A 24,456-nucleotide genomic window follows, 5' to 3' on the forward strand; every position below is an offset into this window, starting at 1 on the left:
AATTTGCACAAAGTCGACGACGATCATTCGCTTTTTCTCCAACTTTATAAATGGATGAATTTGTTTCGTGTTCCTCGTGTTCACCGTGCATATGGCCACCTCGCATTAAAAACGTCATAAAGTGTTTACTTAGATTGCAGAGCGATTTAGCGCGGTGACAGAGCGATGATTCTTTGGAGCAGTAAAAACAAAAGGGTGTGATTCGGGAGCCCGGGGGCCCCCACGGCGCCGACAGTCTGGCGACGCCCCTGCCCATAACCACCAGCCTGGTGACCCGGATAAATGGGGTTCAGGCCGGCCTCGGGGGCGGCATGCAGGGTGTGGAAGTGTGTTGAGAGAGGTGTTAAAACGCAGCGGTAATGCCCTCGGTGACTTTCAGCGCTAATGCAAACACCCTTTTGCTCAGACATCTGAATAACATCAGTGGCTGTCTTTGCCATTGGCCACCTGTTGGATAGTAAATAACTCACAAAATGATATCCTCACCACTACGACAACCACCACCTCGCCGCGTATTCAAACAAAACTCATTCGCTCAATATGTTTCCGGGCGGGAGTATTAAGCATCTTGACAAGTGTCTTCTATCTACTTTGAAACAAATCTGTTTCCATCTCAAACAATCATCCCCTCCTAAAAAAAACACACAAAAGAAGAAAACAAAAGAAGTCTGGTGGTTTGTAGGACCTTAAATTTTAGATTTTTTTAACTTTAAAATAGTATAGATTTTCTGAAAATGATAGCATGCAGCTGAAAGTGATTGAGGGACAGAGAGAGGAGAGATTGACGGCCGGACAGCGGGGAAAAAATGGCGAAGTGATTGGCGAGCGGAGAGACGGGTGGATATTAATGCAGAAATGGTGCGAAGGCGGCGGACTGTGGAGGGAATCTGCGTGTTGAGTATCTTAAGAGGACAGGAAAGACATATCAGTGTGTCTGCACCCTGAGGGGGGGGCGGGGCAGGACCGCATCCCTTCTCTGGAACTCATCCTTCAGTCGGCGTTCGGGGGCGGAGCCGGGGTCAACGTGTCCATCTGTCACACAAAACACACAACCACAGCTACACACGTGTCACAGGTGACAGACAGTGATCTGTTTTCGATAGAATAATATATTTGGTTTCATTCCGGCGTTCTCATTCCCGGCGAGACCGGCGTCCACCCTCCAAATCCAGCGACGGATCATTAAACACATCAGCGCTTACAGTAACCGGCCACAGCTGTGATTTCTCATATAATCAGTGGCGCATGGTAATGCTTCCCGCCACACACACACACACCAACCCCGTAAAGGAAAAAAAACTTAGCTCAGGTAGTGCAAAAGCAGTCTTGGCAGCCAGCCTTGGCACAGCTTCTTCTTTTTTTTTACTATGAGCACAATGAAACGGAGGGCTGACTCCCACGGCGCTGGCAAGGTGCGATGTCCTTGGGTAAACCGACGTACGAAACCAGAAAGAGATGTTCTGCTTCTAGATTATAAGGCCTCACCAGCTGGTATATGGCTCCCTTAATTTAAAGTTGGCAAAATGACAACTGTGTGTGTGTGTCACTATGGAGAAAGACCGATGGAGAAACTTAAAAAAAAAAGTTAGAGCGAAAATGAGCAGGAATCAACAAAAGCTAGATAGAAAAGCTCAGACGTAGCGACAGATGCTGAATATTGTGCTCATTTATTCAGGGCCCGCTGTGTTAATGGCTATGTAAATGTGCTGGTCTCACAGAGTGGTAGGAACTAGCATTGGCAGGCCTCAACAATGCAGCCTAATTGGAGATAAGCCTGAACAACAAGCCTATAGCTGGGTCTCATAAATTACAGCTCCTGCACCGCCCAGTCCAATCCTGTCCCCTTTAACACAACCCCTCCTCCTCTTTACCGTGCCACGCATTGTGACCTCTCATTCTTTGCTTTTTGCATCCATTCCTTCTTTTAAAAAAAAATCTCTTATCCCACTCTGTGATCGTGCCATCCTTCTCCTCTTTCCCATTCCTCCCCCCCTCTTCCCGACTTGCCCCGGCCTTCCCGGTTTGGTAAAGAGGGCTGTGCAGATTGAACAGTAAATTAAATTAATGTAGGCCATTTCTCAATCATTTTTCATCCCCCTAAAATGATTAAGGCTGACGTAAGAAGTTCATTAAAACAGAAAACATTAGGCTCATTAAAAAGCCATTAAAACTATCGCAGAGAGGTGATTTATGCCAGAGTAGGACTGGGGGAGGAAATGATTGGACGGGGGGGAGGAAGGGGGGAGGGAGGTGAGTCCGAATAGGGGGAAATGGGAGACCGAGGAGGTTGATGGTGGGTTTTTTTTAAAAGGAGGCCACAAATAGTAAAAATCATTGGAATTAAAGAGTGTTTTTTACATGTGAGGACGCCTCGTTTCCTTCTGCACCTGGACCAGGAAACAGGTCCCTCCTTCACACTCACACATCATTAACTGTTCTTAACTCTTCCCATTGGGCTCTGGCATTTACCAAACTAAATGCCATTGTTCCTAATCATCATCCGCAACCCCACATGTACGTACGGGGGGGATCGCATGCATTCCACTAACAAAAAAACTCCTCCACTTGTCTCGTTTCCATATATCCCCTCCTTTTGTGAGCTACATCTGTTCTGAATACGCAGCGTTTCGGGCGAGATAGCATCTCAAAGGCCATTCTCTCGTTTGACAAGGCGGAGGGGAAGAGCTTTCAGCCTACTGTTGGAGGTACAAAGTGGCAGAGAGAGATCGGGCTGGAGATGGAGAGAGGCGGATGTTTTTTTTGTTGAAGAAAGCGGGTCTTTTGAAGCAGCAGGCGGCGGGTTCTGTGTCGGATAGATTAGGCTGCATGCTAACGTAGCAGCCGGTGACTCAGACGACGGCGAGCCCGGGCGATTGGAGCTCGGCTCACCTGGAGAGGCTCCGGCAGATCGGATGGTTAGATTCTGCTCACTCTCCCCCGTCTAGCTGGAGGCAAGGTTCCACTGATACGTCTGCTGCTATCAAGCAGACAAGCTGTCTGTGATACTAATTCACTTCCGCATATTTTAGGGCAAAACGAAGCCGGTTATATTTCTCTAAACAACCAGCGTTTGTAGGAATCTGACCGAGACTTCGGTTAAAGAAGAGAAAACAGGAAGACGCAGCATTTGCATGTTTATGATGTTAGTTTCCTTGCTTTTAATTTCAGTTATGTGTTTATTTGACAGGTTTTTTTCCCCTTTCTGCTCCTTCTCCTCATTTTTTTTACGGGAAAAAATAGCACAGAACGAGTGGGACTTATCAAGAGAGAAATCCCTCGCACATTATTCATTCTGATTCTCCAAAGCATGGTCTGTCAGTTTGCAATTTATTCAAATATTCACTGTTCCCTTTGAATGTGGAAATGCATACATATTGTTATCGTCGGACACATAAAGCATGCAGAGCAGGAGCTAGAAGGGGAGGCTGCCACACTGCAGCTCTTTTGCTCCCTCTAGGTACGCTCGGCTCGGCTGCATTTCCCTCCTTTTGAAGACGGGAGAGACCTTATACATACACGAGCCCGCAAAAAAAACAAAGACGCCGAGCCAAACGAGCGCGCCCCGCTTTCATGCAGGGTGTGTTTTGTGTTTAAAGAGAATTTCGCGCCATACGCTCGGCCAGTTGATGCTTTTAACCCGAAGGGAGACCGTTGCAGGCTTCCTAATTGTGTGTGAAGCTGCCAACTGTTTTGTGTGTTTTTGTTGGGCTGTTTTTTTTCCATGGGTGTGTGTGTTTAGTGTCTAATCATCCAGCTGACAAAGACACACTTTGATTTATTGGCAAACAGTTGAGCTAGTTAGCGTTCTGCAGACATGGATGGTGTGTGTGTGTGTGTGTGTGTGTGTGTGTGTGTGTGTGTGTGTGTGTGTGTGTGTGTGTGTGTGTGTGTGTGTGTGTGTGTGTGTGTGTGTGTGTGACTGGTTGAGCCCCACACAGAGAGAATGTCAAAGATGTGGCTTGCTGTTGGTCACATAGCTAATATGCAACAGTTCACAGTTGTTGCACTGTGTAGCTGGATATCTCTGAGAAATTAACATCTCTATATTACCTCTTGGCTTCAGCAAATACATTTTTATAAATTTAAAAAAAGAGTACTAAACGCAGGCAGGATCATGTTTGTAATTCAACGAAGAACAACTCTAAATGATGACGATTGGGAAACATGCAAAACGTGCACTGACACCTTGATTTGTTTGATATCTGAACTTTTTAAAAAGTCTGAGACTCGTAACATTTCACCGAACCCACAATCTTTCCACAACCTTTAAGAAGTCCTTCCTTTAAGTTTGACATTTTGGGAAATACCTTCATAGTGAGACTTAAGCCCATTTTAGAGAGCCTTTTCGCTGCGGGAGTGTTACGCCGTTATTCCGTCCCGTCGTCAGTCTGAACGCTCGCCGAGGAGGAAAGGCGTATCAGAATGTTACGCCTCTGAGACGCCAACGGAGGTCGTCACAGAGCCGCATCCGAGGCGTGACGAAGCGATACGGCTTCTATATAAACGCTCCGAGCACCCGGGGCGGAAAAGACGTGATGTAGTGAAGACTCGTAACCAGGGCGACAAGCCGGCGGTGGATTTAACGAGCTCAAAGCTTAGATCCGAAGAAGATAAAACCCCGAATATGCTCCTACGAGGCCGCCGTTATACGCATCGACATGTTTATGATGCAGGAAATTCACTTGTTGAAGAGTCGTGTAAATATGTGAGACGAGCAAAAGTTCACCTTTAGTTGTTTTGATGCATCGAGCTCATTGAATACGTCACATCACATCGTCATTACGGCAGAATCGTCCGTCTAGAAGGGGCTCTCGATGAGTAGATTGATGTCACTCCCATGTTTGCACCCAAAGTACGAAGTCAACTTACTTTACACCTAGAAACACGGTAACCCTTGGCAACCAGCCGAGCCTACAGGGAGTTACTGGTTCCAGCCAAAACATAACCTACGGTTATGCATCACATTTTTACATTTAGATTAAAAAAGCAATTGAAGGTGTTGATTACGTCTTACTTTATATTTACTCGTATCGTTACTCTAAGCGACTGGCTGCTTGTTGCAGCTTCACTCGACTGCTGAATAAAATGTGAGAGAGCTATCAATCTTCTCATCTATATGCAAGAAGGTGAATTTCCCCCCAAAATCCTAAAACTATTTCTTTGACAAAATTGCTTTTGTTGCAAAAAACCCACGCAAGGCTGATGCAAACCCTGGTTTCCAGTGGCAAAGTCCTGTGATTTGTACTCTCTGCATCAACCTCGACCACCTCCCTTCTAATTCAGTTTGAACAAGAATGTCGCACTTCAATCCCTGAGAAATAAAACAAATCCTGGAAGAAATGACATTTCCATTAAAACATAACTGGCGAAACAAACAAGTTGTATATAAATGTAACTTCTAGGGGAAGGCAAAATATACGATGGGAAAATATTCATTTCATCTCTTGTCTCACATTGATAGACTTCAGTTTGTTTTTGGAAACTTTGTCCCAACTTTTAACTTTGTTTTTTCCCCTTCCCCCCATCCGTTCCCCTGTAACTCTGCCTTTTATTGCATAATTTGTTCACAAAACCCTCTGATCTCGTCGGCACCAAAGGATCCTGTTGACACATGAATTATGGAATTGGACATGTTCAACATTGTTTCATGTCCCCTCTTTACATTGTGTTGCTGTGCATTTATTGGTGTGAGGTGCGAAGCGGAATGAAACACGACAGGGGGGGGACCCCCGATCGTTCGTCGCAAAGTCTGATGCAATGTTTGCTGACAGCTGTTCTGTGCAGCTACCGCGGCGGCGGCGCTTCTTTATACACGCCGCTCCCCTATAGAGTTCTGTATAATAACGCGTATGCAAACACGCTGTCACGCTCAAGTATGCCTCGCTTACTCTTTTGCATTTGTGCGACAGAGATTTTGCCGGCGGATCTCTACGGGGCGAACACATCAGCGACGCTCGTGTATTGTCTCGTGGTTTCTTGTTGCTGTGCTAACACGGTTTAAAGCTTTGTTGAGCCCCACGGAGTCAGAAAAACACACTTGGCTGCATATTCATGGCAACTGCAAACATTTGTGCCATTTTTTTTTTTATATATAATTACCACCGATTCTGGGTGAAGTGTAGCACTTTCTGTCAGGAGTGCTCTAAACCACATTACTACACACACACACACACACACACACACACACACACCCGGTTCAGTGTGTCCAGTCCAGACCCCCTTCATCCCCCGATGAGTGACACGCACGACCAGCTTCAGCTTTTTTTTAATGAATTAGTCATAACTGCCATCATCAATCAATCAATCCACCGATCCCTCAGTCACTCCAGCAGAGCTGACACGGCTCCATGCATTATGCATCGCCGGTTCGCCCGAGACAAACTGCTCATTTCACATGCATAAGTTTACGTAGAGCGTCTGAAGCGCCTTTTTTCTTTTTTTTTTGGACGCTGATGAAGCCTTAGGTTTTTTTGCCGATGCTACCCGCGCGGCGCCGGCTGAGTGAGTGAGCGTCCTGACAAGCTGACCGTCGGGTGATTTTCCCTCCGTCCGGACTGATGGCTGCCAACCTCCATCCGTTAACCGGACAACTTCTACCCGTTGTTCTGCTCGTTTTCCCTCCATGTTTTTCTGAGGTGATTGATATGTTTATCGAGGTTCAGCGCTTGAAATATACATTAGCATGCAAGTGTGTTCCGCGGAAAATAATCGAATGACATGAGCTTATTACTTGAATTGTTTAGTATTCATTTAATTAACGTTTAACTGAAGTGAACACTAATCTCAAGACGCGCGTGTGTTTGTTTCATGTATTCATCAAATGTAAAGACTCGTCTTTTGTCCTCATCTCAAGGACAATTACAACCGCATTGATCCTGCTAACAAACGTTGCCTGTGTACTACACGTGTATTACTCCACCACTGAAAATAGTCCTTAAAAACTCCACTCCTGTACTACAGTTCCCAGCCCACATTTTCACAAGTAATAATAATAATATATTATAATATATATGGGACATTTTGGATTTACATCTGCTGTTGTTATCACTGTCATCTGCCGTGGACAGACACAGAGGTGCACATTCACTCACTCACACAGATGCTCGACCACATGATCCTCCTGGAGGAGGAAACAACACCAGTCTTCCCATTTAAGTTCAAGTCATGATGGTCGAACGGCCGTATTTCTGAAGATGCAGACGAGTACCAGCACAGGAGCGGAGCGATGCACTGCTGGCGGACACGCACAAAAAAATGTCTATCATTTTAGGCCTACGCTATATTTGGAATATTTTCTGATGGGGGAAGTGAACTGAAGGTGGAACTTATCTAGTTTTTTCTCGACTGAGTCTGGCGGCTTTGAAGAGCGAGCACAGATTCGTTTCACTCTCAGTTCAATCCCCCCGTCGGAGAGAGGGGGCTGGCTGACAGCGAGATGTAAGGAAAGTAATGTAAGCAAGGGGTAAATATATTCTAAATATAGCCTTCACTTAAAAATGTATTTATTTTTTGGATGGATGGATGGATGACGGACGGACAGACGGACGGATGGACGGATGGACGGACGGAGGGAGGGATAGACAGACGGACAGACAGACAATCAGACAGACAGACAGACAGACAGACAGACAGACGGACAGAAACTGTATTGATCCCGAGGGAAGTTCAAGGGTCTTAAAGCTATGGTGGTCTACATTCTGAAAATCAGTTGAGCCTCTGAGACAGATTTGAAAAAAGCATCCCACCCCCAAACCAAACCCCTCCCCTCAGTGTTCCAAATTGGACGAGGCGGGATGACGAGGAGCAGGGGAGACGAGGGGATTGGATGGAAGGAAACAAGTGGAGATGATGGGAGCAAGGAACAAGAGGAGAAGAGAGGAGGAAACAAGATGAGAGGAGGAAACATGAGAAGAGGAAACGAATAGAAGAGGAAGCAAGAGTAGAGGAGAAGAGAAGGACACATGAGGAGAGGAGGAGAGAAGGAAACATGAGGAGAGGAGGAAACGAGTAGAGGAGGAAGAAAGAGGAGAGGAGGAGAGAAGGAAACATGAGGAGAGGAGGAAACGAGTAGAAGAGGAAGCAAGAGGAGAGGAGGAGAGAAGGAAACATGAGGAGAGGAGGAAACGAGTAGAAGAGGAAGCAAGAGGAGAGGAGGAGAGAAGGAAACAAGAGGAGAGAATGAAAACGAGTAGAAGAGGAAGCAAGAGGAGAGGAGGAGAGAAGGACACATGAGGAGAGGAGGGGAGAAGGAAACAAGAGGAGAGGAGGAAACGAGTAGAAGAGGAAGCAAGAGGAGAGGAGGAGAGAAGGAAACAAGAGGAGAGGAGGAGAGAAGGAAACATGAGGAGAGGAGGAGAGAAGGAAACACGAGGAGAGGAGGAGAGAAGGAAACACGAGGAGAGGAGGAGATGGGAGCCTTCCGGAGCAATGGCTCCCACTGGTCAATTTCTACTGAATTTTCAACTGAATGGATTTTTTAAAATTCCAAATTATAGTCCATAGCTTTAAATAAGTAAAATGTAAACTCATCCACGTCATTATTAGACGATCAGGGATAATGTTTAAGTGTAAAAAACCCCACACATGAATGGGAGGCGGGGTTTAAAGTTACATTATGTCTAACTTAGTTTACCTCCTTATTTTTAAGCCCAACCATGATGATTTTTTCACCCCAAATTGGTGCTTGTGCCTAGCCCAGAGTGTTTTCTATGAATCCACAGATTCACAGGTGGAGGGTAATTGCTGCAGCACTTCACCTTTACAGAGCCATAAACAGTGGCAGCGAGCGGTCGGAAAATTACACATTACCACCAACGCTGATTCAAAAAGAGAAGAAAAAAATCAATAAATAAAATGCGGTTGTTTCTCAAGACTGTGCCAAAAGGGTTATTCAAATGCCAGCGGATTCACTTCACACTTTGGAGATAAACGTATTAGGCTCCATATTTAAGAAGTGAACGCAGTCCTGCACTTATTATGGTCTTTGTTCTGACTGTCTCTGCTCCGTGGAATTACAAGGAGCTTGTTACAAACTCTGAGGTCAACCAGCGATATGAAATATGCAATGTGTATCCTCAGCGAAAAAAGGCTTTGACTTGCACACTTCACACCTCGGCCTTCCATCCTGCTTTTGGTGGATTCATAATTAATGATCTATAAATGAATAATGCATTTTCATTTCACCCACTCCAGTAAAACAAGAATTTGTGGCGTGTGACCATGTCCACTCAACTTAACACAACTGTTTGCCTCCCAAAAAATGGATCTCTCCCCTCCTCTTGTTTCCTTCTCCCCTCCTCTCCTCGTGTTTCCTTCTCCTCTACTCTCCTCTTTCCTTCTCTTCTACTCTCCTCTTGTTTCCTTCTCTCCTCCTCTCCTCTTGTTTCCTCCTCTTCTCATGTTTCCTTCTCTCCTCCTCTCATCTTGTTTCCTTCTCTTCTACTCTCCTCTTGTTTCCTCCTCTCCTCCTCTCATCTCGTTTCCTCCTCTCCTCATGTTTCCTTCTCTCCTCCTCTCCTCTTGCTCCCTCCTCTACTCGTTTCCTCCTCTCCTTCTCTCAACTTGTTTCCTTCTCTCATCTTGTTTCCTCCTCTCCTTCTCTCATCTTGTTTCCCCCTTGTTTCCTCTCATCTCCCCTTGTTTCCTTTTCCCTTTCCTCTTGTTCCGTGCTTCCATCATCTCCACTTGTTTCCTCCTCTTGTTTCCTTTTCCCTTCTCCTCTTGTTCCGTGATCCCGTCATCTCCACTTGTTTCCTCCTCATCCTCTCCTCTTGTATCCTCATATCTTTTCCTCTTACTTACTTCTCTTCTCCTCATGTTTCCCCCTCTCCTCCTGCTTCCTTCTCCTCTCTTCTCCTCATACCCCCCCCCCCCCCCCCCACATACACTTCTCTCATCTTATGAATACATCTTCCACACACCTGCTTACCTCCATTCGCCGCAATCACCTTTCTTTTTTTCCCGTTTTGTCCCCACACTGATCATCCGCTTGCTCGTATCATCTCCTGCCCAAAAGAGAGACGATCCATTAATCAGCAAATAGTGCATTACCTTTGTAATTAACATTCAACTGAGTTTCACCCAGTAATATTTCATTAGTTTATATGCAAATAATTTTGAGCGATTGCCTCATTTGGTCTGTGAGTGCAATGATGTATTGGTCTGATGAAGGAATGCGTGTGTGTGTGTGTGTGTGTGTGTGTAGGTGTGCATGCACTCGTACTGTAGGTTAACGCATTTTCATGAACTCTCTCTATCTCTCTGTCTCCGTAACACACACACACACACACACACACACACACACATCTATGTTCTCTTCGTCACAAACGCACATACACACAAACGCATACAGACACACACACATGATAAATGGCCTCGGCCATATATCCCTATGCTGTTTTTTTAAGGCATTAAGCTCTTTACTCACATCGAACTCATTTCAAATTCGCTGCACTCCGTCAAACCTGAGACGACTGTGAAAGCAGCTCCCTCAATCCCTTCTTGGTTTACCTGAAATATACCTGCAGATACTTGAGGGTTGCACCTCAAACAGCTGCCGCCTGCCGCATGTTTATTCAACAAATGAATGTGAAAGCTTTATAAAAAAAGAAGAAGAAGAAGGATTTACTATTAATTCTGCAAGCTGAGTGTGTATTCTACCATCTTTGCTTAGTCTTGTCACCGAGGCCATTAAGGTTTGTTAATGAGGCCACCAGTTTGTGCTTACTGTATGTCTTTAAGCAATATAATGGTGTTCATTCATCCATTGTGCTGCCTTTGGACCTGCAGTAGTAACCAGTAAAACACACAGTGCATATAGGTTCACAGCTGACGAAGATCTTTTACTTTTAAGTGGATTTTTACTGTATTTATAGACTTTTACTGTGAGATTTAACAGTATTAAATTATTATCTTGTGTTATAGTTCTACTAAAGGATGAATCCACTGTATTACAATTCAGATTAGATGTTTTTCTGACACTTAGAATAACTTTGAACTCAATTCAAACGCGAGTCTATGCATAGTTTGACATTTTGAGAAACACTTTTCGTTTGTTTCGTGTCTGTTAGGGCGAATCTAAAGCTACGACTAGCGACCTGCTTCGCTTAGCTTTGCATAACGACTAGAAAAATAAAGAAACAGCCAGCCTGACTGTGAAACATCCACCATGCAGAAGCTTATTAATGAACCTCATGAGTCATCATAGTTGAATATTCTCAGAAGCTTCTAATGGCGGCGTCATACTGAACAGACACATGAGAATGGTATTGATCTTCACATGTAAACCCTCACCAAGAGCGCATTTTATTATTAATGTCAAAACTACTCTTTTACATGCAGAGATCTGAGAATGTAGGAAACATCGCCCCAAGATGCTGTCAGGAAAACAAACGGGTGTTAAAACAGAGAATACAAGTTTAAGGCACTTCAGAACCGGAGATTCGCCCCCTGATGTGAAGTCGACAATTTTGATATTTCTGCCGCTTCTACTTTGGAGAGAAAAATCCCATTCTGTCTTGTATTATGATTATAAAAAAAACAAGTATATCCTGGCCTCCAGACACAGTAAATAATATATACAATTACAGTCCAGATCCAGGGTCTCTGCCACTCTCCAGGATCCCTAAATGATTAAGCGAAGCCGCATCCAGAACGCTGTTTGGGTTTGACATATGGCTTCTGGTCTCTCTCACTTGTCCTCCCTTCATATAGAAAAAGCTAATAAATCCGATAGACTGAGCTTAGAACGAGGGAGAGAGAAAGTGTGTGTGTGTGTGTGTGTGTGTGTGTGTGTGTGTGTGTGTGTGTGTGTGTGTGTGTGTGTGTGTGTGTGTGTGTGTGTACTCATTTATAATGCATCCTGGCAAAGAAGTGGAATGTTATTGGATGTGATGCATGTCAGAATCCGGTCGTCACGACAACTCAGGACAGGACGTAACAGGAGGGGACAGATAACTCCTCGGCATGCGTGCGAGGCCTTCATGCATGCAGCCGCACCGTCGTATCGTTGGCTCTGTGAGACATTTAGCAGAAAGTCCTCGGTGGCGGTTTGTAAAAAGTACGGGATCAGGCGAGGTGAGGACAGGAACCCGGTGGAATTGAGATCACCTTTAGCGAAAATGTTACTGAATTCTGCGAAATTACATTCAATTTTATGTCTGGCGAGCCGTAAATTGCCCGCCTCGATAGATTTGAAACGCGGATAGCGAGGATGGCTCTAACATGAAGGATATTACGGCTCCTCCACGATACAGTTCTGCATTCAACTGAAGAAGCATTAATATTTACTCTCAGTCTGGGGGTTTGTACTTCTTTATCAAGTGAACGGCGATGAATGAAATGTGTATGCAGCTGAATGCCATGGAAATGATAGAAAAGTGTCTATATATTATTGCATTCTACTTAAAGCTGAGCTGAAATGAAAATGGCCCTTTTTAGATTCAACCCTTGGATATAATGCATCAATTTAACAATTCCTGAAAAAGAAAATACATAAAATCTTCCACCCTTTATACGTAAGCTCTTATCTGACGCAAGGTTGTGGGCGAGGACAGACACCATGAACACATCGCCAGTCTGTCACATGGAGACGGACAACTGAGAGTCTGTGTGAGGAAGCTGGAGAACCCGGAGAGAACCCACCCTGACACAGGGAGAACATGCAAACACAGAAGGAACACAGAAGGAACCTGGAACCCAATTACCAACCCTTTACCAAAAAAAATATCCAATCATCTTTTCTTCCCGTAAAACGAAAATATGACGTGTGCTTACATCATCAGAATGAGGTCATAATGTGGGTTCACGTCCACTTCTTCCATTGGTGTGATAGACCAAGGACCTGCTGCTGGTCTCTCAAAGGGGCGGGGCACAGACACAGGAAAACAAGCCTCTGATTGGGCTACATTCTAAGCCCGCCTACTTTTTAGCGGTCCAACTCAAAAAACAGAGATTTGATTTAAATCCCGAAGGAAACTTCTATTGCCAACATTCACTCTCGCTGCATACGTGTTGCGTAATTTAAAGTTGCGATCCTTAAGATTTCTGTTTTTTTAACAGGAAACGCTAGCAATCCTTTAAGCAGCTCCTTGCTAAAAAACACAAAAAGATGAGGAAACGGGTTCTTCTGTTCTGTATTCTCAAAATGTCTGCTGTGCACTCTTTGCTCCGGAGACAATCCGAAACGAATGGAAATCGCTAACCTCGTGACAAACACATGGTCTCCTGCGACTGCCTCACAACAGAAGCCACCTTGCGCTTTGCCAGTCGAACGCCTTTAATGAGATGCAGTAGGCGGAAATGTTGGATTGCATTAGCAGGTTACTTAACTCTGATACGGAGCCGACAGTGAGGCTTACATCAGTGAGAGGAAAAAATAACAACTTGAAAATCCAGCACGGGAGAGGTGGACCCCGCCGCTAACAATAACTATAAGCAGCAACTGGATGTAAATGCAAACAAATGCAAAGACAACAAATAATATCAACTCATTTAGTGGGAAGTTCAGTTTTGTGTGCAAAGCAGATCCGCATAGAAACTCTCAACATCAGTGTGTAGCCCCCCGTGTGTGTGTGTGCCTCTACAGTATGTCGGCATCTGTTTGTGCGACACTCAGGCAATATCATTACATGACAACTGCCAATGTGTCCACTCGGGCTGATTCATCGGCCCCGAGTCTGGGGGCTCGCCCGGGAAAGAAGGCTTTCCATCAAGCTGGAAGTGAGCAGACGCTGGCCCGAAGCTGACAGCTTTCCAATATGCAAACTTTCTGTGTTTATTTATTTGCTTCTTAATGACCTCGGGTTCAAGCCAAAGGGGCTTTTTTTTTCCATCTGCAGAAAGAAAAAAAAAAAAAGCCTCCACCAACAAACAACGCAGTCATTTTTCCTGCTTATCATTTGTCACCGGCACATCAAAGTCAAGCGCCGGAATAACTTTGACTTGGAAAGTTTGAGATGGATGCCTTTGAAAGTTTACCCTTTAATACCAATAAGTGCTTATGTCATTCCTGCACCCACACACACACACACACACACACACACAGCACACCTTCTCTTCTTTCCTTGCCTGCTCAGCTCTCTCCCCCCTGCTTTAATCAGAGTAATGCCAACCCATCACAGCACTATGGGCTAGGTTAGACAACAAGCCTGGTAATGGGATTACACACAGTCTACAACACTGCATGCAGTTAAGTTAGCAGAAGGTTTGACACCCCCCCTCCTCCCCTCTTCCTCCCCCTGCTCTGCCTTTGTAGGCGTTTGAAAGGGCATTCAAATGAGTTAAAAAAGAAGTAACACGCGGTCACATCCGGCCTCCTCCCTGAAAGCGGCTGCTAGTAACCTGTGGCACTTTCCTCCGACTCGTCTCGATAGAAGAGAGGATCGGGGTCGGGCTGTTACTTTGATGTGTTGTTATACGGTAACTCCCCCCCCACCCTCCGTCTTTCCGAGCGACTCTCGGAGTTGCACTGTCTCGGTCTCTCTATGCATCAGACTCCTTGGCTCTTTTCTGCATGTTAATGAACTCGGCAGTAATCCCTGTTGGTGCTTTTTTGGCAGAGGTAGGCTCAGGACAGACAGCTCACTGCCTCTCTTGTTTTTCCCCCCCCTGAATCTTTCAGTATGGGCATGCGTGCGTGTGTGCGGAGGTTTTTTTTTTTTTTTATGTCAGTGCACTTGTGTGTGTCCGTGCGGTGAGTGAGAATAGGGCGAGTCAGAATAACTCATTTAGATGAGAGGAGGGGTGGAGGGAGATAGAAAAAAAACATGGCATCCTTGTTTTAGACCAGAACAAGACTAATTAAAGCGCTCTGTTTGCTCTGCCAAAGATCACTGTCTCCGCGTCTTATTGGAGGAGAAGTTTGCTACCGTCAGACCACTAGAATAATCATGCCGCAGCTGTTAACCAGGATCTGCCTTCTCATCACCCATCAGGCACCTGTGTTTGATCTAACTGCCCCCCCCCCTGCTGGTTAATGTGTATATGTTTGTGTACATGCTTACAGGCTGCATGTAGGGAGGTACATGTATCACAACTGTGGTAATGCTGGGATAGAGTGTGTGTGTGTGTGTGGGGGGGGTGCTAATCTCGTGGGGGGTCAGACTATAGCAGGATTAATAGGTGCATATATATACATATAGATGTGTATATGCATATGTGTGTGTGTGTGTGTGTGTGTGTGTGTGTGTGTGTGTGTGTGTGTGTGTGTGTGTGTGTGTGTGTGTGTGTGTGTGAGCGTCTCCTCTCTTCCCAGAGGACAGAATGAAACTTCAAAGGGCCCCAGATTATCTTTCATTAATGCAAATCAGTGCGTTTGAAATGAAGTGAAATATATGAACGCTGCCACAGATTGTTGTGGAGTGTGGAGCGCCTGGTCTTTTAGCAAATAGGTTTCTCTCTTTCACTCCCCCCCCCTCCCCCTTTTCTCCCCTTCCCTTCTCTCTAATGCACCTTTCTGTTGTTCACTGTGCTGCGATACCTAACGTGGACGTCGTGGACGGGAGCCTCCACGTTGCCTGGGGATTGAGCAATCTGCATCCGAGTGTCACGATTGACCACGACGGACTCCCCCCGGAGGTGATCCATCACGATCGCTAACCGGGCAACAGGGACCGACTAGTAATGCAACAATTGATCGATGTGCAAACTGTAATTAAAAGCGTTGCACTAATAAGCACCTTGGGAGCAATAGCCGATTCCACATGCGTGGTCGAAGCGCCGGGACGGTAAAGGAAGACGGAGAGATGATGGTGGAGGAGGAGGAGGACGGGGGAGTGCGGGGATAAGAGGGATGGAGATGGATATGGGAGGTATTAAAGATGAGTCGAGTTTGAAGGAGGGAGCAAGAGATGCTGGAGGGCTGGAATGAGAAGGCCTGGGTGAGAAGATCAAAGCTCAAGTGTTACGACGGACAGATTGAAAAGCATCGGGTCGCGGGAAGGCAGAGGAGGGTGCTGTTGGCTGAATATCTAACAAGCACAAGAGGGAGGAAAAAAACGCAGGAAGGAGGAGGAGGAGGAGGAGGAGGAGGAGGAGGAAGGCCGGGGAGGAGGTTAACATAAATTGGCTGCAAAATAAAAAAAGGGAAAATATCTTCTTTGAGTTGTGAAACACAGTTAATGTAACACTGTTGACAGCGACGACACAACAAAAGGTGGAGTGACTTAAAAATGCTTTTGTCTCCTAATCTCTGCATCTTAATGGGCTGCACCCTCACACACATCCTAATTAAAAAACCCCACCTAAAGTCTCGTGAAACGCACGCTCTAACCAACACGTGTGTGTTGGACGCACACAAAGTCATAAAGCTTGGGCTGGGATATTCGTCTAAGTCCCTCCGTAAACAATTAGGCGAGTTATAGAGTGTTGAATGAGATAAAAGCAGATAAAAACCTCGCCTTTTGTTTGCCCGTCCGCTGGGACCCCGAGGTAGGAGTTGTTTTTTTTTTGTGTTATCGGGGGGACGTCTCCCCCGAGGACGGCTGCACGGCTGGAGGGCTGCAGGCATTAACGCGCGCCGCTCCGTCTTGGGGATCTACATGTGTGTAGGGGGGGTGGGGGGGGTTTATCGACTTTATTCAATTTGTCTTTTTTTTTTTTATGGCTCTGCTTCTCATGTGAGGCATCGCCAGCGAACTTTTCACACCTTCAGACGGCAGCACAGGAGGCGGCAAATCAAACAAAGGCCGCGAAGGAAAGAAAACTTCATCCCTCGACCCCCTTTTCTTGGCCGTGGAGTTGCTGTCCGCCGCCACACGTTGCATGAAATGACGACAGCGTGTTTATTGAGACTGTGTCATTCATACCAGCGAGAGTCCATTCAGAACGACTACGTTTTGGGGAAAATGACCCCCACCATTCCTCCATCATCAACCGACTCTTTATCTCCGCCTTCACCTCTCTTACCAATCCCTCTCTCGTCCGCTAATCGACAGAAAGAGGCCCGTTCTGTCAACAACCCTCACAAATCTGGAAGATCTTATCCGCCCTCAACACATGTCTGCAAATATTTTGTCCCATAAATGATTCATGCATTTCTGCATCTGACGGCGGGGATTCATATCCTCGTTTACTCCCCCCGCCACACTTTAAAAAATGTGATGCAGCTCTTTATATAAGACTGCAATTACCAGCGTGCAGAATAGCCAGGGAGGAAACAGAAGAAATGTCACCACACTCGACTGAGCTAAACTGGCTAAACGATGACAAGCGCCTCTCTCTCCCTCTCCTGTCGGATAAACAGACTAACGGGCGTCAGGGGTTTAACGTACACATCACCGTCCTCATACGGGGAAGGCGGACGCTCGGCTCGGCAAATTGGCGAGACATCGGAACCCCGTTTGATATCGGATGTGAGTGAAGGTGGAAAAACCCCTCATGAACATAGAATATTGGTTTCTGACATCAAAGCGTGTGCACATACGAAGGTCATATATATATTTATATATATATATATTTTTTTTTAACGGGAGATAAAACATCGCACATTCTTTATAGATTATTTTCTTTCATCCTCATCATAAAGTCACTTTTGAGCTGCACTAGCTGCTACTTTCAAGGTTACGAGTCGCTGCCCTTTCTACTACAAATAATAGCTCCCGCCCGCAAAGTGGTTCCTCCGAGTTTTAATTTTCAGCACAATAGCAGAGTTCCTTTGTCACTTTCACATTGCTTTTCCTCGTCCCTGTCCCTGAGCTGCCTCTCCCCTCCCCTCCCAAACTTCCTCTCCTTTACCCCTATCTACTCCCCCCCCTCCCTCTCCCTCCTACACTAATTTGAGTCCCGGCTAATGACACATTCATCCTCGGTCACCTTCAACACGCTGCCTCTCAAAGCAGTTCCTGACAAATGCTCTCGCTTTCCCGGGGCCGCCGGTGTCAAAACATCAGAGGGTGGAGTGGCAGTGTAAATACCAACAACTGATGCTTCCTTCAGGATAATCACCACCGCTGCTGGCCTGCTCCTGGCACTCAGCACCCCGCTCAGCTCCCCTCTTTGATTTGCAGCAGGAGGGATATGGTGGGGGGTGTTTGGGGGTTGTGTTATCTGTGTGCGTGCAAGCTTGCATCTATGTGTGATTAATCTGTGCTGAGCCAAAGGTAGGGTGCAATCAGCGCTCCATTTGTGAATAGCAAAAGGGGCTCTGTGACCATGAAGGGGAAATGGGAAATGGGAGATGGCGTGTCCGGTGTTTTGGCGGGGTAATGGAGCCTAAGAAGTCATTTAGGACCAGCTCTGCCCTGTCACATGCCTGTCACACCGCCGGCTCAGCAGTGTCAGATCCGATGTGCGTCTGGTTGAGCGCCGCGCGGTAACGCTGGCGTCTCCCATAGTCCCGCGTCACTCAAAGGCAACACACATACAGGTCAAAAAACACACACACACACAGACGTTGCATCACGGGGAAAAAAAAAAGGCGACTGAGCTGCAGCGGCGCCGTCAAGCCATCAAATCTGTCCCCGCCAGATAAACATCCTCTCGACACTGTGACATTTTCCACCGACACAAGCTGAGTGTGAAGGCTGCAAAACCGGCGTGCACGCCCCCCCCACGTGCACGCCCGTCCCTCCGCCTGTGTGTATGTGAGCATGTCTAGTCTGAGTGTTTTATTTATGCATGCAGAAATAACAGGCCTTTTATATAAAGAGCAAAATTAATGTATGACCCTGCTGTACTCGGTAATAAATCACCCCTCGTGAAGGATGAGCTTCTTCTTTTTTTTCCCCAGATCTTCCCCTCCCTAAAATGTTACCATTAGCATTTTGTTGTGTTGCATCTGGATAAATGATTGTAAGATTTATGCAAAGAGAATTAGATGATGCCGAGTGTTTCTGACACGGTCACGAGGCGAGTGTCAGCCTCTCCTGCTTTTTGATCAATGGGGAAAGAGCAGGCGAGTTGACTTGACGTGTACGTTTAACTCCCAGTCAAATTTTATTATTTGATATTTGTTGTTTTTTCTTCTTGCCATGCGAACGGATATATTTGTCTTGCTGACGCACTTTGGACTCTAATGGCTGTGACAGCATACTGTTTTCTCGCCCGTCTCTCCCAAATGGGAAAAGTTATCGTCCCCATCAGCGTCCGCAGTATAATTTTTAAGGGCCGGCTTAATGGCCTTTTCTCTCATTTCACCAAGCGTAAACCAAATCACTTAATGTAATTTAGACCCGCTTATTTTTCATATTGTTACCCGGACTTCCACTGCAATCAATCCCGGCTCGGATCTCTCGGTCAGACCACCTCCGAGAAGGTTTCACTTTCACTCTCTGAAGTCCTTCCTCCCCCCCCTCACCCTCCTCCTCTCCATTTGCCCCCCCCCCCCCCCCCCCCTCCTTTCCACACCCTGCGCGAGGTTGAATTAATGTTTGACTGTGGGAGACTTGTAGATGGCAAATGTTCACATTCATTATGCATGACTTCCATGTTGCCGTTAATTTCTCGGAGCCAGCCAAGTCGAGGAAATGATTTTGTACATTATGTTTGTTTAATGAAATTGTCACACTAATGGAAGTGAGACTGAATACGATGGAGATGACGGTTGTGTTTGTCGTTTTTATGGCCTCTTTTTTCTCCTTCTTCTTCTTCTTCATCGTAACCGGTGTTCACATCATCACCCTCGCCCGGTATTTATGCACCAACACGACACTCCAGGAGTTGAGAGAAAGACACTTGGAGGGATTCTTTTGGATCCCTGAAAACCATTCATCTGCTCACAGTTGGTGGTTGCCCTCGGCACGTTCTCCTTCATTTACAGCAATGCCGGATGTGCGTACGTGCACACTCGCCTATTTGTGAGATTTGTGCACGGCTCGCACACATCGTACCCGCATTAATTCAAGGTCTGCATGTGTTTTGAGAGCCGAGGACTCCTATGTGCCGGCTTGTGAATAATTTAGCTGTCTGTAAGCCTTCTCTGGCCATATATCTCTCTAAGCAAACATGCTTTATCTCACCCCTCACTGCACCTGAAAAACCACGGTGTAAATCTACGATGCTAATCACGGCTCCGCGCTTCTTCACCTTGAAATCAGCCTTTTTTTTTCTTACAAGCTCTTACATCAACTGATAAACACTAACTTGTTGATTAGCCGCTGTTTGTGCCTCTCGTGCATTCCCATTACATTCACATCACAGGAGCCAAACAGCAGTTTTTTAAAATAGCAATATAAAGACAATCTTTGGCAAATCAGGAAGGTTGTTAAAAGACACTTATGAAGGTATATCCAGAGACTCCTCCAACCCGCTGATAAAAACACTTAGTGCATCACATGACAAGAGACATATTTGACTGTTTCACACCAAGGTATAGCCAAGAAAGCCTACAAAAGTAACTTCACTCAAACATTAGTATCATTTTAACAACACCAACACATCCAGTCTAATTCTGTTTCTAACATGCATCACAATAGAAAACAAGCCATTATCATTAATCAAGGTCAGAGCATCAGCAGCTAATGTTAGCTTAGCTCTGGTGACCAACTGTGAGTCCTGTAGTCAACGGAAGGCTACGAGCAAAGCAACCAGTGGTTTGCTAGAAAACTAGAAAACTCCATGACCTCACCAACAGTTAATAATAATAATAATAACTTGGACTTATATAGCGCCTTTCATAGTACTCAAGGTCGCTTTACCTGAAGCTGAAGTTCTCATCCTTTGGTGTCGAGGCTAGCCGCCTCACCTCCCACGCCATGCTAACGTTTTCTGAAGCCGTTAGAAGAAATTGATATCAATCATCCGTGAAACGTTCAGGAAATTGCAGAAACTGAAATGTGAATCTCTTATACTCATAACTATAAAAATGGTCATGCATTGCTGCCCAACGCTAAATATGGCCGATAATAATACATTCAAATTTTATGTTGAACAAATTGAACATGGACATAATGTAATATCTTTTGTTTGCATTGGGAAAAAATCCCCATTTTTTTGATTAGGTAGCGGAGGGATTTTTTTTCTTCTTCCAGATGGTTCGAAGAGTTAGAATACCTTCACAGCAGTAGTTAAGTGCTTAAAGGAGCTTGTGGGGTTTTCAAAGATCACTAGCTATTTATATTTGGGATGAACTCAAGTTTAACTGTGAAGGAAATCTCCTGCTAGAACATGGCGTTACTTGTTGATCAGGTTTAATGGACTTTGAAAGAAATCACAGGACTATGAATAAAACATCAGTAGGCCTACTTCTTCTCCTTTCAAATATGGTGAAATAAAGGTAGATTACACCTGCACTGTTAAGGATGCTGTGTGTACACACAACAACAACAAAAACTGTGAATTCAAATTTCTGACCGTTTTGATTATTGTCACTGGAAAGAAAGAAAATCCTGTATTGTATTGAGGAAAACAACCATTATCCCTCATATGCCTCTTCCATTTAACTTTCACATCCCAACGTTAATCCTTTTGTACAAAGCACCTTGTGCAAATACCTAAGTGTATGCATGTGTGTGTGTGTGTGTGTGTGTGTGTGTGTATGTGTTTATTGCAGTGGTGCTGATGCTGCCTCTAACCCAAAATCCATCACTGAGTCCAGCCATGCGATTACAGCCTGCCATGGGAAACGCTGACTACTGCTGCTACTCTATTAGGTAAAGTGCTCGCTTGTGTGTGTGTGTGTGTGTGTGTGTGTGTGTGTGTGTGTGTGTGTGTGGCAGAGAGAGAGAGAGAGAGAGAGAGAGAGAGAGAGAGAGAGAGAGAGAGAATGGGTATTATCCTGGACCAGGTGCTAAGTGCCTTTCACTACCCTCTTTTCGGTCCAGGACCATTTTCCCACATGCCGAACCGACCCGTTGCCACTCGGCGGCCGTGAATCAGTCCGTCCTGCCCAAGAGTACGCGGAATTGCAACGGATTGATGTCCCATCGCTGCTCACCGCCATCGCCGTTCACCCCCCATCGCTTTAGTGTCTCCTGTTCTAGCTTTGTGGATAAATACTTAAAATACCAAGTCTTTTCTCGCTGTATTTTGTTTTTCCAATCTGGAAATGTCAGCACAGTCTCCCTGTGTGCATATATATATATATATATATATAGTAAACCTGCATGTGTTTATGTGTTTATGTGTGTCGGCGTAGGAGGCCAGGCGGGCTGTGAAATCGGGATTGATGTGTCCATTTGAAGACAGGTGTTTAGAGTGTGACTGAGGGCTGCAGCGGCGTCAGTCCGCCTCGGTCTGCTGCCTCCGTCGGCGCGGCTCCACCACCGGCTTTGATTACTTGTTGTTATTGGAGTGTGAAATCTGAATATGCTTTTTCATCACTCAAAGTTTGGCTTGTGTGTTGTGTTTTGCAAGGACGCGCGTGGGCGCCAACGTGAGCGGTTGGTTTTATGATGTGTAGTCGGTCGGCGTTCTTCGTTCCGGTGTTGTAGAAAGTTTGAACTCTTAGGATACTTTTTTTTATAAAAGGGAGGATTTTGTTTGCAAACATTCAAAATCGGGTCGACATCATTTTTTGGTGTTTTTTAGGGACGGCAATGTCGGCCTCTTGGTCAATCGGTTCGTGCACCACTTTGGGCCAGACGATGAGGTGATGGATTGTCAAATAGTAGTCCTCAGAGGATGAATCCCGCAATTAAGAGACATTTCGCCTCAATAAACCCTTCACTTTCTCCCGCAAGCCACATAACAAATGCTGATGAACTGATAACATTGCAGCGTGAAACGAGGCTTTTCTACATCTACGATCCAGCGCGTCATAGATCAAACGCTACGACGAGGACAGACGAGTCAGCAGCGGCAAGTCATTTAGACCGTCAGGGTGAAAGTGAGAAATATACACAAATCTATTATAGTGTAATTCATTCCCATGCATGCTGATCATAGTAATATCAGTCACAGTCTCTCACACCGTTCACAAGCATGCAGGAGTGATGGTGAGTTACTATGGTTACGTGCAAGCTCGCTGTCTCTATCGCTAAGAACTTTGTGTCTATAAACCTTTCTTGATGCATATTTGGTTTTCATAGCAACCATTTATTTATCAACACTAGTGCAGGCAGTGGTTTTATTCCAAAAGGTTTGTGTATATTTGCAGGAATTTTGCTTTAAATTACAATATTTTGTTCAGTATCCCCCATACTAAACAATAACCAGGTGGAATATGTCTTAAATGGGACCCAATAAACACAAATTAGCAACAAAAAAGGTCAATTCATGAGGCCAGAATGGGGTTGAGAAAATGAAAAAGTGGACTCTGGAACAATATAGTTCAATATGCTCTAATATTCCCATGAGAATGGGAGTGGAATATGTCAGCAACAATGACACAGACATTCATGGTCCCCAGATGACAAATCCCAATGACTTCAGTGATCTCCTGACTGGCCATGGCACCTTTTTTATTACCATTTTACCCTGAGAATGTTTCCTTATGACTACGGCGAGTTCTCCTACAGCACAACCTGCAGGTTGACTTGAGGTGAGAAATGAAATACCTCAACCGTTTGATACATCATCCAACTTTCAGCAAGCACGGCGATCAAAACAAATCTCTTTAAAGTTGGCAACTAGAGCAAAAGCATTTTTCATCCACAACTACAACATCTATCCAACATTGGCTTTTGACGTCAAACCCAATTTTCCTTTCCATCCAACACACCCAGCGACGTTATGTTGAAATCCAGCACCCGCTGGGTGACACTCTCGGCACCCTCAAGATGAATTTCCACAACCTCGGTGATGCCTTCACTTTCCATCTCGCACCGTCATCAGGCCAACGCTTTGCTTTTTAACCACACAGCCTACTCGCTTTACGTTAGCACGTTAGCATTGTCATTGCTAGCTCGTTAGCATGCAGATGTTAGCATTTAGCTCAAAGCACCAATGCGCTCGTTTAGCCACCATGTTGGGTTTAATTAACTCAAATCACTTGCAAATATGCTAAATCAAAGCTACGCGCCGTGATTGATTATTTTTCCTCCCCGAGTTTACTTTTCTTTACGCTTGCGTCAGACGCTCCTTTGCCATACCTCTCCGTAAGTATATCCATGGGCTACGACTTCCTCTAAATGACCTCATGCTGTAAGCTGACAGCCAGACAGCTGAGCGTTTAAATAGCTGGAGTGTGTTATAAAAAGACAGAGAGCACCTGGTAAAAGTCTATTAATCTTCAGGTGCTTGGAGGAGACATTCGTTATCAGAGCTCGGGAATTAAACATGAGCATGAATTCTTCAGAGGCGCAATATAAAAGAGTTGGATAATTTTAGAAGGGATCACTCCACCTGTAATTTTAGCTCCCCTCAAAGGCCTCTCTGTCTCTGCCGTTTAGAACTAATCCCTTTTGGAATTTGAAAGCTGTGTTCTCCAATATGTATTCACAAAGTGGATTAAAGAGACTCAGTAGTTCAGGTTTTTGTTTTTCGTGTGATTAAGTGAAACCTGTGAGAGTGATTAGATTTCACAGCAAAAGAGAAGAATGTGAAAGGTTAAAAAAAGAAAACATGTAAACACTTGCTGTT

At 45.3% G+C, this 24,456-nt stretch overlaps 1 long non-coding RNA gene across 1 annotated transcript in view; it reads left to right on the plus strand.

Moving 5' to 3' along the window:
• Positions 1–24,456, plus strand: part of LOC311013695 — a 54,637-nt gene that overhangs the window by 23,919 nt on the left and 6,262 nt on the right. Inside the window, exon 3 of the long non-coding RNA XR_014597179.1 lies at positions 21,488–21,587. This is a non-coding gene — a long non-coding RNA (uncharacterized lncRNA). The remainder of the gene's footprint in view (positions 1–21,487; positions 21,588–24,456) is intronic.

Source organism: Eutrigla gurnardus (assembly GCF_963514095.1).
Source record: "Eutrigla gurnardus genome assembly, chromosome: 5".
In the NCBI taxonomy this organism is placed as follows: Eukaryota; Metazoa; Chordata; class Actinopteri; order Perciformes; family Triglidae; genus Eutrigla; species Eutrigla gurnardus.